The sequence below is a fragment of the Lycium ferocissimum genome, unplaced genomic scaffold (genome assembly GCF_029784015.1).
Source record: "Lycium ferocissimum isolate CSIRO_LF1 unplaced genomic scaffold, AGI_CSIRO_Lferr_CH_V1 ctg11577, whole genome shotgun sequence".
NCBI classification, from domain to species: domain Eukaryota; kingdom Viridiplantae; phylum Streptophyta; class Magnoliopsida; order Solanales; family Solanaceae; genus Lycium; species Lycium ferocissimum.
This window is the reverse complement of record NW_026713896.1, coordinates 34091-40136: the sequence shown is the minus strand read 5'-3', so window position 1 is coordinate 40136 and position 6046 is coordinate 34091.

The window sequence follows — 6046 nt, the reverse complement described above, 5'->3', positions numbered from 1 at the left end:
ACCACTCCGAAGGGGGTGCGTACAAAACCACTCCGAAGGGAGTGTGATATTTTATAAAACTTTTTAAAAACCACTCCGAAGGGGGTGCGATATTTTATTATTATATTACTATTATTAATATGCCCGAAGGGGCTAGGATTAGTATTATGTCGCGAGTGGCATGCCCGATGGGGCCAGGGTAGCCGTATGCCGCGAGTGACATGCCCGAAGGCTAGGATTATGTCGGGGCCGGCGCATGTCCGATGGGGCCGGGGTAGACGTATGTTGGACCGACATGCCCGAAGGGGCCATTATTTTATTCCGGACCGCATGTCCGAAGGGGGCCGGGATAGACGTATGTCGGAACCGGCACACACCGAAGGGATTACTAGTACTACTATTATTGATATTGCTATTGTTATTACTATTATTGTTATTATTATTAGGTTTGCGGCCGTCCGAAGGACTATTTTATTTAAACATTTAGTTCATATCGTAATCTAAACTTGCTTTCTCGTTGTACTTTTCTCGATGTAATCTAAACTTGTTTACTTTGTTGAACTCTCCTATTTCTTGCTTCGATGCTTTTACATATTCAGTACATATTCGTGACCCCCTTTCTTTGGGGGGCCGCGTTTCATGCCCGCAGTTCGAGGGGACGCGACCAGGGGGACCCGAGCTTCTTAGAGGGAGATAACACTGGGAGTCAGACAGCTCCATTTGCTCCGGAGACTGTCCCTGTTTTGGTATAATTTTATGTATTGTACAGGTCATACTCTGTAGAAGTCTGCGAACAGCGTGGGAGTTATGGTTACTGTTTGGCCTCGTCGGCCGTTATTTTGTTGTACAGAAATGGCAGAGGCCTTTTGGCTCGCCTTGTTCTATATCGTATGTATGTATATAAGATGTCTCGGTATGCCTTGAGCCGCGTGTCGATTTTGGTATTGCATTTACAATTTTCAATTCTCGTTTTAAGGAAAAAAAATTCCAGTCGACGTTTGCGAGGGTTCGCTCGACTCGACGAGGGTCGGTGCCCGTCACGCCCTGATGAAGATTGGGGCGTGACAAAGTGTCAAGCCGTGAACCGGTCGTGGTTCACGACCGCCGGGCGCCTTCTCTCGCTGGCAGCTAGGGACCCATCCACGGTCCGTGGAATATTATATGGGCCGTGGAAGTGATCGTGGAACTCATCAAGCCACCAAAGTTGTTCCCGTCGTTTCGTTTGATCTCCAATCCTTATGGAACCTTCTTAACACTTGTTTATCACTTCATTAGCAACCTTAGGGACATCATAACTCTTCTCCCAACATCATCAATTTATCATCGACTTGTTACTTGTGAATCCTTTCCAAAAACCATCGCACACTTGGCCTTCTCTTGGCAACTCTCTCGTCTAACATCGAATGCCTTTAAAACATTACTTAAGGTAATCAAAAGTCATTACTTACTCATCGAAACATCATATACTTCGTGTTCCTAATTAGCCTGCTCACTGTGCATCAACGGAAAATTTTCCGAGGTGTAACATCCATAAATCTTTACTCTGATGCCGTATCGATAAGCGGTTTGTTGCGTTGGAAACTAGACTTCATGAAATTCAATTTAGGCTTATGTTTTACATCAAAACTCATCATATTTTAGGAGGTATTCTTTCCCCAAGTTGGCTCTTTGTCGTTCAAAGTAGCACTCATCTTCTTCCAAAGCCATACTAACTCAACTTCTTCAAATCATTTCCTCATACGACCTCCCAGTACTCCTTATGTGCATCCTTTACACCTAGAATATACTCAATAATACTTCTCTCCTTATATTCCTAAGTTGTTTTACTTAGCCATAGCTCAACATACTTACGTTAGAATTTGATAAGTGTTTCTCCGAAAGTACGGGGTGTAACAACTCTTTTCTCAAGGTGACCTTTAGTCTTCCCAAGAATTAACTTTGGAACTTGTGTCAATTAATGGTTTGACTATTCGTTTGCCTCTACACCCTTTCACACACCCCAAACTGATTTTTGACTTCCCCTAATGAGTGCAGGCTGCTTCTCCACGTTTTGGAGGGCTTCAATGCACCAACTCCTTGGGAATTAACTCTAGACTAGTCCTTTTGACTTCTAAAACAGCTTCCACACTCCCTAACACCTTGAAAGCTTAATTTATCACCAAAATTAGATCACACAATTATCAAGAACACACATGAACATTCAAAAAACCTTTATGAACCATCAAGAACACAAGTATTCAAAACACTATAAATGATATACAAAAACGACCATCTTGATGTCTAGTTTCCAAATATCACCACGGATCACCCAAGACACCTAAACTAATGGCACGATTGGAGACTTTAAAAACAATAGTTCATGAACCTCTTCTTGAACTTATGAACATCCAAGAACACAAGTCTTAAAACACAAAAATAAGATTCACCAATAGATCAAGAACACCCAAATACTCCAAGTAACACGAATTTCATCCAAAACAACAACGACCAAGAAGTTTAAACCCTAAGAACACTAGGAAATTCGTCCAAAATAGAATTTTTATTTTTATTTAATTTTTTTTCATATATAAAGTTTGATACAAAACAAGGACTAGATTAGTAGGGACAAATCTATGGCCGGCTCTGATACCAAATGATGCAAGAAAATAAAGACAAGATAGAAAAGAAGACACAATTGATAAACAATTGGATAATAACTAGAAGAACTAGTCCTAGTTACCTTCCAAAAGGATCAAAGGCACCTACCTTATGCAACAATCCTTAAGAGAATAAAATCCCTTGCAAATTGATGATCAAACGGGGGTTGTACAATTTGGATTCCACCAAATAGCTACAAATCAGTCTTAAACAAGATAAGGGTTTCATTCATATATCATAAGCAGCCTTTTCTAAAATGATTCTAAGTGTAGCTTATATAGAAAAGCCACACACTAGACTTTAAAACATAGCCACATATGGCTTTTAAGAAATAGTCAACATGGCTTGTAAAGCAAATGAAACTTAGCCTAAGTATAAGCCACACGCATGGCCACTTAAGGCTAGACCATGGGCTATCATAAACTGATCGTGGGCTCCCCTCCTGGGCTCGAAAGTGTCCACGGCTCCTTAAATGAAGACTCCATCTCTAAAGCCTAAATGGATGTCATGTAGAATCCTGGCCGGACGGCTGGAATGTATGATGGCCGGTTTGGCTTGCATTGCTTATCATCTACTGAAAATGCCAAGAAAAGAAAGGATAGCCATTACATACCTGTATTGTTTTCCTTAACAACTTAGAGTATATCTTTTGTAAGACTTCAATCTACATCAAGATGATAGAACCTATTGTTAATGTCAGGGAAAAGCGTAAAATGCATTCCTAAGCTAGTAGCTTTCTTATAGAAATTTGAGCAGCACCTCCCCTACATTTTCCTCACTTCCCCGAATTCAAAACAAAGACCAAACAATAATATTAACAATATCAACAACCAATCCCATCCATTCAGCCCCTCAACAACGTAAGAACAATTCAAACAATAGTACAAAGAGCGGCAAGCTCGGTCTGTGATTAAACAACTATAGTGCTAAACCCCTTCTTCTTTCCAGAATTTATCGAAAAGATTAACCACAAAATATTCAATTATTCCTACTTATTTTCAGCCATAATACAACTTTAAAATGACCCCATAACAGTCCCACAAATTCAACAACTCAAAACTAATTTTCAGATTACTAAAACATGTTTCCGACTTGTCTTTTCTTTCAAATCAAGCAACACAACCAAAAAATACATAATTAAGCCTCTCTTCGGCCATGAATTCAATTTAAAAACAAGTTCACAAACAACCAACAGTGGCACAACAACAAACAACATACTACTCTTTTGAAACTCGTAAGTTCTAGTCTTTACGATTGAGCTACAACTTGTAGAAGCTTAGATAAGGGAAAGAGAAGCATAAAATTACCTTGGACTGAGTAGAACCCACAAAACTTAGGTCCTCTTCGCCTGAAAACAACCCTCAACGCAGCTACAAGAAAGAAGAAAAGAAACTTGCAAGTTGATAAGATTCAACCTAAGGAAGCTCTAAGAATTAAGCAAAATAAAGGAAACAAAAAAGATAGATGAAGAATCAAAGGAGAATAGAGGATAGATACTTGACCAATTAGTAATGAATCCTATAGGCAAATCTAAGTATATGAAACTTAGACCCTCCTATCAGAATTCAACTAAAAGAACCTAAGCAATTTGAATCAATTAGAAGACTCGATTGGAAACCACAAATGAGCAATCTAGATGAATTTAATGGATAAGCAAATTCACTTTGCAACAATGAAATCACACTTAGTGTAGGTAACCTAACAATCTATCTATTAACTAAAATCTCTCAATATTTGAGTTCACACAATATTCAAGCTAAAAATCTTCCAAATGGATGAAAAGAACTATTTATACTAATGCCTATTACACAAAAAGCCCTAAAGTGGCTCTTTTGCAAAAATACCCACATGGATCTTCAATTGCATCCAAAGCCTCATAACTTGAAATTATGACCTCCAATTGTCATTCTAACCCCATAACTTGCAAGTATGACCTCCAATTGCAATCTTAGCCCTATAGCTGCACTTTTAGCCATTTTGCGCTTCTAGCCACTTTGCAACTCTTCCAATGCCAACTTCCAAATGTTGTAAATCCGCGAGGTCTTCTCTCCAATCTCCTCCAAGGCATCCTTTTTCATGGACAAGGCTTGCAACTCTTGAAGTTCTCTTTCTTGACTTCCTTTGAAAGGCCTTGTGCTTGTTGGGTTCGTATCATCTTCCCCTTCTTGGAGAAGATTCGTCCTCGAATCTAAGGGCATACCTACAACACAAGAGGAAAGATCACTCATATTGAAAACATTATGAACATTATACTCACTTGGCAAGTCGATCTTATAGGCATTGTCATTGATCTTTTCAAGTACTTTGAATGGCCCATCTCCCCTTGGGCTCAATTTCCCTTTTCGCATTTGCGGGAACCTTTCTTTTCGGAAGTGAACCCAAACCTAATCATCGGGTTAGAAGTCCACCTTTCTTCTCCCATGATTTTGTCTCTTGGCTACTGTGTTGACCTTGTCAATGCTCTCCTTTACCTTGGCAAGGATTTTCATCATTTCAGTCGCCTCTTTGCTTTGCATCTAAACTCACAACAACATCACTAGCCAAAGGGGTTAAGGTTAAAGGAATCAAAGGATTAAAGCCATAACATACTTCAAATAGAGTCATGCCAATAGAGGAATGGAGGGACCGATTATAAGCAAACTCAATCAAAGGTAAACGGTCCTCCCAAGAAGTGGGCTTTCTTCTAATCATACATCTAAGCATACTCCCTAGAGTCCTATTCACTACTTCGGTTTGACCATCCGTTTGAGGGTGGCAAGAAGTAGAGAACATAAGCTTGGTACCAAGTGTACCCTAAAAACTTTTCCAAAAATGACTAAGAAACTTGGAATCCCTATCACTAACAATAGTGCGGGGAACTCCATGCAACTTAAGAACATGATTCACAAACAAGGATGCTACATTAGATGCATCATCACATTTATGGCATGGTATAAAATGAGACATTTTTGAGAACCTGGTATAAAATGAGACATTTTTGAGAACCTATCTACCACAACAAAAATGCTATCATGACCCCTTTTGGTTCTTGGAAAACCCAACACAAAATCCATAGAAATGTCTATCCAAGGACCAATAGGAGTAGGAAGGGAAGTATACATACCTTGGGGCCGATTCTTGGACTTGGCTTGCTTGCATTCCAAACATTGACCACATAGCTTTTTAACATCATATCACATCTTGGGCCAATAGAATTGCTCACCCAAAATATCAAGTGTCTTGGCCACTCCAAAATGGCCCATCATTCCACCACTATGTACTTTCTTGACGAACGCCTCTCCTACGAGCTCATCGGGGACACAAACTCTACCATCCTTGAATAGGAACCCATCAACAAGTTGGAACCTATCAACCCTCCTCCCTTGGGTCAACTCCTCACAAATTGCCTTAAAGTCGGGATCTTGAGAATAGAATCCCTTAAGGCTTTCAA